Raw genomic sequence first — 13646 nt, forward strand, 5'->3', positions numbered from 1 at the left:
TGGGGCTGGGCCCCACAAAGTCAATGGGCAAAGTTGCAGCCCTTTGTTTTGGGCACCCACAATCTTTGGTGCGAGATGGCATCTATGTCTCCATGCATGCACCCAAGGGGTGGCCTACTTCAGTATTAACTTACTGTACATGCCCAAATTCTTGCACATGAGCTGTAAGCTGCCAAAGTGCCAAGTGGACCCTTTCGTGACATGCAAGGATGAAGCATTTTAAGAACTTTGCTGTGAACATGAACACAGAACAGCCAAGCAAGCTATGCTAGGCTGCCAGTCGGAGTCTGAGCCCTCCTCACTGGTCTGCGGCCTTCCAATACAAGGTCCTCAGGTTTGTGTTGTGTATACATTACACAGCAGCAAACACAGGATTACCCAGCAAGTGAGGCATCCAATTGGAGCCAACCTCAGGCCTGTAGGACACAGCCTACAAGGACATGCTTGTTCCATTTGCACATGATATTCTAGGCATGTGTCTAGAGATACATAATGTGTGAGGAAGCCTAGACTTAGCACATTTTCTAATTGGAGGTTGAAGAATTTATTGGCGCGTGCATTTGCTACTCAAAAGGTGGAGCATTAAGCATTATTCTTCAGCAGACTCTTCCTATTCCGTGAGAGTTCAGAGAAGAAGTGGAGAACCTTTTCTCAACATTACCTCATAGGCCACCTTCCAGGGGCTGTGTACCAGTGGTGGGTGTGGCCAAAGCGAGTGCGTTCTCACACCCACCCACACACCCCTATCCATCCTCTATCCAGGCAAATGAGGGATCACCACAGATTAAGGGCACATTCTTGCCTGATCACAAGCTTGCCTGATGGGACAATTCCCCTCCCCATGTGCTGTTCTGGGGGTTCTCCCACCTCCATTTCAGGGGGGGGAGCCCCACTGTGCTAGCAGATGTCCTTACACAGGGCTTCTGTTGATGGGATGCATTAGGTGAATCCTTCCCAGAGAGTCCACTCTTGCCCCTGTAGATGTGTTGTGACTCATGACTCCCCTGTGTGTAGACTTACTTGCTGCACAACCACTTACACTGTTTTCTAATTGGAAGAGAGTTGTGGTCCTTGGGGGAGCCTGGCAGCAGAGGCTGTGGCACTTATTCGCAGCTGGAGCCTTCTAAGGTCAGGTGGACTGCTATTCAGGTTTCATACCAAGCATACTGAAAACGCTGAATGGAAGACCGTTCTGCAAATCCACCTCTGGGCTCCCCGCTGACTCTGTGCTTGAGGGAATCACCCCCTGACTCCACTGCCTACATGCCAAGATCTTTGAAATCATAAGCTGGCACCCCGCACTGGAGGCCCAAGAACAGAATGAGGAAATGGGCAAGGCTGCATTGGAAGAAAGGTGCGACAGAAGAGGAGAGGAACATTTCACCCTCCCCCCCTTTTTTTTTTTGCAAAGGCTGCATGAATGTACGCTGTTGGAGGGCGGCCTGCTGGCTCCTGTGGCTCTCTGAGCTTGCCTGGCGCACAAAGGGAGAGAGGAGCGCCCCAGAGGTCTATGGTGTACATTTGGCTAAAAGCTTGTAGCAACAGCCCTAGAGACTGTTTCCAATACACTCCGAGCAGATGGATTGGAGAAAGGGCAATTAGGCTATAATTCTCTGCTTAATTGTATGTCTTGCGCTTTTCCACTGTAAGGTGGAGGGGGAGGGAGGCGAGAGCAGCTGAGGGAGCCAAGCTGAGCATTTGGAAAGGAGCTTGCCTTTGCCCAAACACACAATAATCCCCCTGACCCGGCTCCCTCCCACTTCATACAAACTGAACTCGATTCCACTTGCCAAATGATTTACTCCAGGGTTGGTTGGTTTTATTGTTGCAAATGCTCGACTCCCAGGATGTGTGTGTGTTTCCCCTCCTCCAGTCTCCGAACATTTCATAGCTAGTTAAAGGAGCAAAGTTCAGCATTGCATGCAAAAGGTAAAAAAAGAAGAAGCTATGGGGCAGGCTTTGGAAAGAGGTGGGGGAAGCACTCCCTCCCCCTGTGGGATCAATTGCAGGGCAAGTTCTAAAAGGCCAGAGACATTTAACTTCCTGAAAGCATGATTGATGTATATAGTCTGTAGGGGGAAATGCTTTTGGCCTCGGCTGTATGTACAGAAATGTTCAAGTCCTGCCTGCATCCAACCAACCCTCTCAGAGTAACCTGATTCAACAGTGAACAGGCCTCCCTCCCTCCCTTGTTGCCCTGGACACCTTTCATAGCTGCTGGAATTCCACACACAACAAGTCACGTTAGAGAGAGAAACCCCCCCTCCCCGCGGAAATTCCCTCTGCCCATCTGCTAAAGGCACAGGATCCCCATCGTTCTCTGCACATGCCCACTTTCAACTCGGAACCTGTCGTTAGTACTTGGCTGCATGAGGACATTGTGGGCCTAGCTGTCACCGCCTCTGGGTGGGACAAGACTTTCAGCTGGTGCAGAATCCTGCTGCCTTCCTATTGGAGGGTTGGGTGGCCCCAGCTGCACTTTTGGACACTTTGCCTCCTCATCACTTTCCTAACAGCAAAAAGTGTTTGGTTGATTTTCTAAAGCAGATTTGTTGCACTAGGCAACAGAGCACTTTAGTCACCTTACCCAGGGAGAGATAAAAATCCATATTTTCCCTTTTACCAGACACTAGATATCTGTGTTCTATAAAAGAAGTGTGGTGGCATTGTTCTTCTCATGACTCTGTAGTGATATATATCATGTTCTGTCTTCAATATGAGTAAGGATCAGGAGTTCAAATGGTCGTTCATTTGATATTTCTAATATATAAGCCAAGAATGTGGAACAAGCATTGGGCAAGGCATCACATCATGAGGATACAGTGTGCTCCAAAAGCGATGGCTGGAGGTTATTGCCTTGCCTAGCTATTGCCTTGGGTATCCTGACTGGATGTGACTCTGATGTCCTCGTGATTGACATTGTGCAGCCGCTGTTATCTTCTGTAGCATCTGCCAGATTCTGTGGAAACTGCTGTCAATGCAGAATGGAGGAAGAACCCCTGGGGTCCTAACTAAGGCAAACACAGGGAAGTCTGCTCCTTCTCAACTGCCCTTTGTGGAGAAATGCGCTTCTTAAGTTTTGTAAGGGGCGAGGAAAGCAGGAAAAGGATCTGCTGCCCCTCCCCCCCCATGACGAGGGTTTAGGACCCATTTGTCTGTCCTCAACTCTCAAACTACTGGGAGGTAGGGATCAGGGAGAAATTATTTTCAAATGCATGTTCCAAAACAGTAGGCGAACCGAAACACAGCCACCTGTCAAAATTCACACTTCTGCGAATTTTGCAGGCAACTAGTGTTTACAAAACGAACATCCTAGGGTAAAGTATGAATATAAAGTACATAAATTAATCAAAATAACATGAAAAATGTATTACATTAGAGAAAATTGCTTTGCAAAAAAAGTGCACATTGGGTAAAATAGCATACAAAAATGTGTATGTTATGAGAAATTTGCACTAAAATGCAAAAGAGGATTAAAAATAATAACAATAATTGCAAACTGATGTTAAAGTGTGCAGAACTGAACTCGAGAGTAACTGGGAGAAACTGAAATGGACAGAATCATTCTTCCCTATGGGAGAAATGCAAAATGCCACAAATGTTGGGCTGACCTACTCCAAGATAGCTTGGATGACGAATACCCAGCAGATTTGCAAAGGGTCCATACTTTGACCCAACCCCCATTTCTGTTGTGCAAGGAGGTTGCTGGCAAGAGAGTCTGCTGCCGTGCTGTTGACTGTGCCAGGCATGCTTGGGCAATGCCTCGCTCCCCAGGGTGCAGCTTTTTCGCCTGCCTGTCTCCCTTCTCCTCCTCCCCTGCCTGGCATAGGCGTGCCCTGCTGATAGAAAGCCCTGCCAGGCAGGAGAGGAATCGGGAACACCCTGCTTTTCATGCCTTCTGCTGTGAAGGAGGAACGAGTTCAGAGGAATGAGTATGCCAGTATGCAGAAGGTGGTGTCCTGCACTGCCAGCTCATACACTTTAATCTTGATTTCCATCGTTTTGTGGGCTTGTAGAAACCTGAAGTTCCACGTGAAATTAAGAGCTTCAGATTCCATTTTTAAAATGCTTTTGGTTCTCACAGATGCAGAGAAAAAGGATTAAAAGTGGGATTAAAAGCAAGTGACCTAAATGCTCAGAACACAAAATGCATTTTTTTAAAAAAAATCCTTTATCCATTTTATTCTTAAAGATAATCATCTGAATTTTTAAAAAGCCATTTCATTTATACAGACAGACAAACAGAGAGGGAAAGAGGAATGATGGCTAGGAGATAAGACTGTAGACCTTTTGCTTGGAGCGGTGGCAGAATGAAGTGAGGTATTATGGGACACATCACCCTTCCCCAACGTGGTGCCCATGCTGGCTGAGGCTGATGAAATTTGTAGTCCAAAACTCCAGGTCGGCAAGAGAGGAAGGCTGGAATACATTGAAAATGGTAGAGCAGGTTAATATAGTAAAAGGAAGAGGGCTAGTCTTTATTTCCATTTTTAAATTTTAGATTCTATGGGGTGGTTTTTAATATATATATTGGGAGAGATTCTCCAACATCAGTTTAGTCAGGTGGGGAGAAACGGCATTGCATCCTGCCCCTTTTGTGCCCCCATGTTTGCAAACGTCTCCCCCTGTGCTCTGCTTCTCGTTCCTAAGCCCCATCTGGCAGCATGCATTCTCATTCATGCGCACAAGGCAGGCCTGGCAAAATAAGCTTGTGGCGATTCAGCATTTGCATGGTTTCCCTGAAATGCTGATTCAGCCCATGTGGGGGAAAGGTGGTGAGAAACATGCCGTTCTGCTGGATCGTCATTCCTCTGCTTTGTCTTTGTGCTGCGATGGGTGAAGGGCAGGCAGATGAACCTCTCCAGGGCAAATGCTCGCCTCTTGCACAGAGGGGCAGGGCATGCGACACACATACCAGCTCCACAGGCATGTCTTTCCTAATCAAGAACAGCTTGTTGCATTATCCGCCCCCTGACCAACCCTTGACGTTGCCTCTAAGATGGTTTGCTGCTTAAATTTAACCGAAGGCGGGTTTGAGATCACGGGCCATCTGCAGACAGTAGGTAGCATCACAAATGTGCAGTTTTCATTTGTGTTGCAAAGGGCTCTGTTTTGAGGTGGGGTTTGGTCACATGCCAACAAATTCAGGCAGTGCAATTCTAGTTGATTGGGAGGTCTTTCACAAACGACTCTCCTTCCCAAAAGATCAGGCTTCTTGCAATAAGGGAAGTGGCAGAGAAGTGCGCTAGAAATGCAATGCCCCTAATCTCCAGAATGAATGACAAGTAGTTAGCTTCATCTGCTCCTCTGCAAGTAAGTCAGGATGGATGCTCAATAACATGAGTTTGAGAGTGCTCAGAGTATCCAGACATTTTGTCTTAGGACAGCATTTATATTGCTGAACATCACATTTTCAAAACACTCCAAACCAGAATATTTTGCTGCTAGGAAAATACTATTCCCATCCACCCTTCCCCAACTTAGTGCAATCAGTTACAATTGGGAGTGCTGCAGGGAATGTGACTGAACAAGTATCACAAACACCTATTGGACTGTGCCTGTACCATCACTGCCTTTGCTTATTTTTAAAGAACTTCTTGAAGGCCACACAACCCTCGGCTATATCATGCATATACTGATGTGCTCACATAGTGCAAGGTTCTTGTTTCGTGGTAAGCATGAGCATGGCTATCCCTACCTTCACAGAAATGGTGGAACAGTTTTGCCTAGCTACTTTCTGACTCACCCATTTTGTGGAGATGGGATATTGTGCTATTGGCAGCAGATCTGGGTTAATATTTAGTATGGGCAGCACTTAAAGATTCTGTATCTGATTGAGCAAGTGGTCTGATTCTATCAGAAATATTTTCCCCAGTGTTCAAAGGCCCCCTCCCAATGTAAATGTGCAGAGGAATTCAGCTTCAGTTACACTTGCATCCTATTCATTTCAGCTAGCATATCTCATTGATTTCAGTTGGTGTTTAAGGATACTGATCTTTCTCTGGATTGAGAGAAATCTGTTTCTGGTGCTGGTGGTGGTTTTGATTATCTTAAAATCTCTATAACTGACTCTGAATCTTTCTTACAATGAAGAATATTACTAGTCCAAACCCACTCAACAAACTGCTAGCTGAGAACGTACAAAGAGGAAAAAACTTCTTCCACAAAATCATGGAGAAGGTAAGATGATGATTCATTTCATTTCAATACCACTTTATATTTTTAAGAAAAATCTCAAAGCAGTTCACAGCACATTAAAACATCAATAAAACAATCCAGAATAACACATTACTGAAGAAAGTCAAATATAAAGTATACAGACAGAGCAACACAATTAACAGGGTGCGCTCCCGTTGTTCGGTCCCAGCGCCTGCCAACCTAGCAGTTCGAAAGCACCCTCGGGTGCAAGTAGATAAATAGGGACCTCTTACCAGCGGGAAGGTAAACGGCGTTTCCGTGTGCGGCTCTGGCTCGCCAGAGCAGCGATGTCACGCTGGCCACGTGACCCGGAAGTGTCTCCGGACAGCGCTGGCCCCCGGCCTCTTGAGTGAGATGGGCGCACAACCCTAGAGTCTGTCAAGACTGGCCCGTACGGGCAGGGGTACCTTTACCTTTAAAATATTATCTTAAAGATATCAAAATAAAGCATTACAAAGGTCAACTACAGAATACTTATTTAACACAAACAAAGTTAACAAAAAAATCTTAGACATTTCAAAAGAGAGCATATCTGTGTGCAATGGCAGGTTCCATGCATGTATGTGTCTTGAAGAAAGCAGACATCCTTCTTTGCAACATCCAAACATCCCCTGATACTCATTTGGGGGGCTGGGAGTTGCAGCATTCCTGCACTTGCTGCAGGAAATGGGGACATGAGAGAGAGCTCAACCAAGGCTAATTGCCACAATGTGCCCTTCCTCTATTGGCATTTACAATCGGTAGCAGCAAAGACCTCTAGTACAATTGCACCATGTTAACTTCCCATTGGACACTGGTACAGATTGCTGCAGAGAGTGACCTTTGAGTGACCATTTCTCCTCTTGATAAGCGCTGACATTGTAATGCATATCTCTCCCCCCACCCCGCTGCTTCATGAGATTGGCCATGCATAAAGTGGATTTATGCAATGAACGTTGGTCCTTGGGGGTGGATGGATCACTGCGCCACCAACCTCAGTCTCCATTCAGCCAGTCCCCACCTGCATGACTTCTTTCTTACAGCCTTTCCACAGGGTGGTCCTGGCTGCCCACCTCCTCCTCCTTAGGCTGTTTTGCCCTTATAGGGCAGGGAGGAAGCGAGTGCTAAGCTTCGCCTGTCATCTGTGCCGGCTCCACCTCCTGTTGTCCTCCCTGCCCTACCATGCCCAATGGGCAGCAGATACCACTAAATTAATGTGCATCCTCCGCAGAAGACTCTCCACAATAATGTTGGCTATGGTTCTTTCCTTGACACGGGGGCCATGCTCCATTGTTTGAAGCTGCTATTGCATCCATACTTGGCTGACTTCTCTGTGGGCCTTTCCACACTTCACTATTTATAGTGGAATAGTTGCTGAAGGGATTTTTATTTTTTTTTAGCAGGGGATGACATGTTGCCACAAGATGCCCACATTCTTCAGCTAGTATTCTGGAATAATGTTTCCAAACCCCACTTTTTCTGCTACTGGAAAAAAAAAGTTTGTGAAAGATTTAGAAAGGATCCTCAATATTTTCATTTGGGTGGCATGTGTCATCCTGCATCATCTTGCCTTTTGTGTGGAGGGAGTCGCTTGGAAGATGCCTGTTTTGCATCACTTCCCTCTGGCTGGTGTGAGCTGCTAGGGTGTGAGCTCAGTTCAGAGAGAGCTATGGCACTGAGTCAAGTATTGCCCATGACAAGAAAGCTTAGCTGCAGACAAAATCCCACCTCAGTAACCAGGTTAGCCATATCCCAGGCAGACATGTAGTAGCTCTTCTAATCTATTCTCCCACTAGTTTAGAATTTCGGAATACTAGGCATTATATATCCCGCCCGCCCCCCAAAAAGCCACAAAGGGGCTCATAACTCTGGCATTTGCTGGCACAAGGGCATGTTAAGAATGTGATGACAACTAGATAACTTTTCTCACTTTAGGCACAACCCACCATTAGTGTGGAAAGGAAGACCCCCACACTCACTCTTATAACAACGTGAGCAGCGGTGCACTCAGATTCACTCTTAAAAATGTTAACTCAAACAGCAACTATGCCACTATGAATGCCAGGTGTGCAAGGCCCGTGTGTTGCCAAGAAGGACCACACCAGCCACCTCAGCGCTTCTGCAGCTACAACTGTTGCTCTTAGTATCTCTACCAAATAGAAAAACAAGAGAGTTCTAGATACAGGAAGAAAGCCTTGCCGAAGTGCTGAGCACTGGCATATACATCAGCTTGCGCGAGGCAGAAAGCTGTTTGGAAGGAACACTAGGAAGTGGAGCTAGTCCTGGAGGCTGCAGAAGGCGAAGGCCTGTGTCTGCTTTTGCGCCTGTTTACTCTGATAACCACGGGTGCAATTCCATCTGTGCCGAGTGCATAGCCTTCTGAGCTGTGTAGATACCAGGTTGTCACTGGAAGGTTGTGGCCTCTTTGGGGGAACTATGACACGGAGCAGAATCAAATATCACACTTGAAGGGTCATTCCGGATATTTTTCATGCTCATACCCAAATGGAACCCAAATTTAGCTGCACACAGCTAAATGGATTTCGGGTGGAGTTTGGGTTCCATTTTAGTACCGGCTGACGGCAGTGCACCCCATTTGCCAATCAGTGGCCTGTGTGACTAATGCAGCTGTTTTTGTTGTGCATTAAACCATCCCCAATGACAGAGCCTTGCATCTGGACAAAGTGTGGGGGTAGCAATGTTTGGTGACTAGAGAGGCATGTATCCAGTGCTTCACTTGGACTGGCCTCTTCCTCAGCATCATCATATCCTTGCAGACAAAAGAGCCAGACTGAGGAGGGATGACGTGTGCCTCTGATGGACAGAGAAAGAACAAGAGACAGAGATGGTTGGTGCACTTCTAACTGGGAGCTCATAGAATCATCCTGCTGCCCCAGTGAGAACTTCAAGCGGTGCAGTCAGCAAATGTACACTTTTCCTGGCACTGACTCATTCCTCTCCCTCCTGGCAGCTGATGAGGGTTTGACTCACCAAAGCGACTCAGTTTCTGAGGCTAGTCGCGGCTTGCTCTTCCTTTCGCTTTCCCCCTTGCCCGTCCCCCACCCCCCTATCAGATTCTGCCCTTGGTCGGTGTCCCACTGCCTCATTCCCAGGCGGATTCCTTGCGCTTTGCTTGCTCCGCTGAGCAGCCTCTCTCTCAGGCCCAAGAGGGCAAAGGGGGACAAGTGGAGATTAATGGTAAGCTGCTTGCTGCAGCCAGTTAGGGAAATGCTGAGGAGATTGTTTGACCATCATCGCTTCCAGCTGCCGGCCAAGTCACATGACACCAGGCCTTACCAGAGAGCTGAAGGTGGGATTAGATACGTCAGTGTCAGATCAGAGAAGTGGGGACTGACGAGAGCCAGAAATGAATGCTTCCATCAACGGGGCTCTTCTGCCTCAGCCTTCCTGCCAAGGAGTTTTTTGGCCCTGCCTAATGCAGCACACAAACATCCCCGTTCACAAGTCAAGGACACAAACTATGGTGAAATCACAAAGACTTCAAAGAGCAGAGACCCTCAAAAAACAGTGGCAGCTAAGCCTGGGGCCATTGCACTGCAGTTTGGTTTGCTTTGCTTTGAGCGGTGCAGGAAGCAAAGTTACTGGTGCTGAGACCCTGGAAGCTGAAGCAGTACATTTTTGTGAATAAAACATGGCTGGCAAAGCTGTTCCCGCTGCTAATCACTTCATAAAGGGAGGCTTTCCAAAGCTTTCCATTGGATGAATTGTCCTGTCATTTCTTTCTCATAAGAACACAGGAAGCTGCTTCTTATCATTGGGTCTATATAACTCGATATTGTTGACAGTGTTTGGCAGTGGCTCTCCAGGGTTTCCCCGACTTGGAATTACCAAGGGATTAAACCCATTGCCTTCCGTGTGCTCTGCTTCTGAGCAACAGCCTTTCCTTGTCCATCTTTCACTTGGGTTTTCCTTTCTTTTTTTTAAAAAATCATTTATTAGAAATAATTTCTTTTACTTCCATGGAAACGAACTCCAGGCTGATGGCCCTATTATTCAGTTGCAGTGAAAACCAATAAAAGAGAGGAGGAAGCAGATGTCGTTTTTGTAAATGCAGGCTCAGCAAGATGAAGATTGCTTCCAAATAGGGCCCTCCTAGTGGCCACCATTTGCTGCTTTCCCCATTTGCTGCTGAATGTTTAAAAAAGAGAGAAAAGAATAGGGGGAGCAACACACTGTTCCCTGCTGGCAAAAGTTTTTGCTTTTACACTATTGCCAGATGAGAGGTTTTGGTTAATATTGTCTTTGAATCTTTTGATGTATTTTAATTTGGTATTGGTTTTTCTTTTCTTTCAGAAATTGTAAGTTGCTTTGAGACTATATGTATATAGCAATAATTAAATAGGCAGCACATTCCTTTTCTTATAATATCTTTCATATAACATGCCCTCTCTCCACGCCAGTGGAACATGATGGGATCCAGCCAGGCTCCCTCAGGTTGACCTCCTCTTCTTCCCTGCTTCTTACCCTCTGCCAAGTTCTGCTTCTTTGAAGTGCAGGTCTACATCCACACACCCAGGTATATTTTGTTCTTCTTCTTTTTAAGGCAGAACCATAAAATTTTGAAATATTTAGCTACATACCCCCCTCAACATCTAATGCCACTGCTTGTTCAAGATGGAGCCTCATTCACTAGATGAAATTCTGCCTCCAGAGGTTGCTTGCTGTAATCCAGTCTTCCTCAACTTGATGCCCTTTAGATACTGTTGGGCTACAACTCCCATCAGCTCCAGCCAGCACAGCCAATAGCCAGGGATGATAGGAGTTGTAGTCCAGCTGGCTGCTCCTGCTTCACAGAGTTGCCCATGTGATCTAGAGGAGAGGGAGGAGGATGCAAAGAGGTGTGGCTGCTCCTGAATTGCTGAATTGCCCAAACACCTCTGCCCTCCCTGGCTTATCTCACAGATCCCTACTCCTGCCTGCAAAAAAGAAGGATCACGGAGGCCTCTCTTTAAGCAAGCACTGCCCAGATTGGTGGCTTCTGCTTCCCAAACGAATGCAGCTTCTCATTCTTCCTTTCCTGGCAGACCTGCTACCTCGGTGGTGATTCAGTTTCATCTCTAAAAGAAACAGCAGGATGGTTTGGGGCTGGCAGGTGTGGCCTCCATCTGCAATCTTGGGCATGACTCATCCTGCCGAACTGGCAAAGGGTGACGAACGTGAATGCCCCTTGCCAGGTGGCACATTCGGAGAAGGTGTGTGTGCGCGCTCCTGATGGGATCACAGCCACAGCGTGGCAGGAAGAACACTGAAGGGTGCACCGCAAACCTGCTTCCTCATGCAGGCCTCCCCCCAGCCCTGCTTCTCTGCTCTGTTTGTGTGTGGTGTGCTTCTGCAGCCTCAGCATGTCGGAGCATCCGTGTGTCAAGGAACAAAGAGGGGAGAAAGAACATGAAAGAGCAGGGCAGGCCCAGCAGAGTGAAAGAGAGAGATTTGCAGAGCCAGAGGCAACCTTCTCTCCTAGATAGAAGAGATGGCTGAGAAGCTAGAGAGGGTTTCCGTCTGAGCCACAGAGAGGGCAGCACAATGAAAGTATATTGATTGGGGATAGTGAGAAGATTGAGGAAGCAGATCGTAAGCTAACAGGATATTAAAAGAGACCAGGGCGAAAGCCTATTCAAAACCCCCATGCCTTTTCTTGAAAGAGCATGAGCACATCATATATAGCCTGAGGGTGTAGCCGGGATCAGCAAAAATGGACAAAGGGTAAATACATGGATTTAAAGCCTCGAGTGGCTATTTTAGCAGGGGGGCAAGAAAGGACACAAACTTGTATCATTGTATAATAGATGCAATGCTTTGCTTCCCATGGTCGGGTCCCAAATTTGGGCTTAGAATTGAAACATTTCCTCCCATTGTTTCCAATCTGTGGTGGAACTGTTAAGCATTACAGTATTTAGAGGCTGGACATATATGGCAAACTCAGAGATCACACGAATTTCTCGGATGAATACATGCAAAACCAAAGAAACAAACAAGTGTTTTCCGTTTGTAAGGAAACTTTGACAAATGAAGACAATGTTCTCCAAACTTTCTGCCCTGCACAGCAGCTCCCAATGGAAAGAACTTGTTCACACACTTGTATGTGTGAACTGCTCTCCCAAACTGAGGGTATTTGTCTGCATCTAACAAACCTAACAGGGTACATAAGCCCCATTTCCCAGGGCTAAAGCCAAATTCTAGCTATTGAGGATTAGGGGATGAGCTATGTGTGGGTGGCAGATTATAATATGGCATTTCCCGTGCTGCTGCTGCTGCCTCCATACCAGCTGATGCAAACATGTTATCAGATGCATTCACAAGGGGAGAGACTCTTTCAAGCCTGTTTATTCCTTTTGGGGAAGATCTTTTCTGGGTCTCCAATGCTCACTGGAATGCTGGTCACTTTTACCTGTTCCATGAAACAAATATATATGATGCTGTTGCAAAACGCTGCCCACTTTGCTGAGGGCCCAAATTTCACAACTGTGCAGAAACTCTTGTTTTGCGACCCTCGTGGCAAGTGGCTCTCTCCAGCTTTGGTCCTGCCACCAACAGGGTTTCCAGTATCTGGGAAAGCTTCCTTGCAAAGAAGTACAGCCAGTGCTTTTTAAAAAAAATGTTTAGGGCTACTCATATTGTTTCAGGAAGTGTGCTTTTCTCCCCTAACCTTACCCTCTGTCCTAAAGGAGATCCATATTGTATGCTATTTCCCACCTCCCACTGAGCTCCGCTTGCAGTTATTAATATTTCTGAGTACCCTGAGACTGTGCAGAAAGGGTTCCACCAACACCAGGGTCCCTAAAATTTGAACCGGATCCCAGAATGCAAGCGATAGTAGAAATTCCCCACCTCCCACTGGGCTAGGCTTGTGGTATTTTCCAGGGCCATGAGACTGTGTAAGCACAGGAGGAGTGCCACCATTTTCTGCAGTCCATCAGATTTGATTGCACTGCCTGAGAAACCAAATATCCGTCCTCCAAGGAAACACAAACACCTGGCACCGTAAGTGGAGCTCGGTTTGAGGTGTGTGAAGGGAAGCGTTGCTGGGCGTTTCTAGTTGAAACATACCATCTGCCGACATGAAAGGGCATTATTAACCCTCCCTGTGCAGCCCTTCCTCGCCTGGCTGCTGATCCTTTCAAAGGAGATGATTAAACCCCCATTCCAGTTATTAGCTAGCTATTAACAGCTACCTGACTGCAACACAGCAATAATGGCCCTGGAAGGATTCCAGGCCAGCAAGGAGCCTTATTATTTCTTTGGTGTCTCAGCATCAGCAGGAGTGCTGGGCAGAAATAAGCTCTGGGGGCTAGGAGGGAAGGCTGTGCTGATTGACTGGGTGGGGAGGGGCAGTAAACAGGCAATGTTTTCCTCTGCCCCACAAACTTCAGCCTGGCCAGCGCTAGCGAAGAAGGGTTGCGGCCATATCTGCCCCTTGAAAAGCTTTGAAGCAGAGAGAGAGAGAGAGA

At 46.9% G+C, this 13646-nt stretch overlaps 1 long non-coding RNA gene across 1 annotated transcript; it reads right to left on the reverse strand.

Moving 5' to 3' along the window:
- Positions 1-4167: 4167 nt before the first annotated feature.
- On the reverse strand, positions 4168-12935 carry LOC309526817. The gene is made up of 2 exons (XR_014216955.1): positions 10779-12935; positions 4168-4419 (listed from the first exon to the last, which is right to left on the reverse strand). It is a non-coding gene; the product is annotated as an uncharacterized lncRNA (long non-coding RNA).
- Positions 12936-13646: the final 711 nt, after the last annotated feature.

This window comes from Podarcis vaucheri, assembly GCF_965113315.1.
Source record: "Podarcis vaucheri genome assembly, chromosome: 2".
In the NCBI taxonomy this organism is placed as follows: Eukaryota; Metazoa; Chordata; class Lepidosauria; order Squamata; family Lacertidae; genus Podarcis; species Podarcis vaucheri.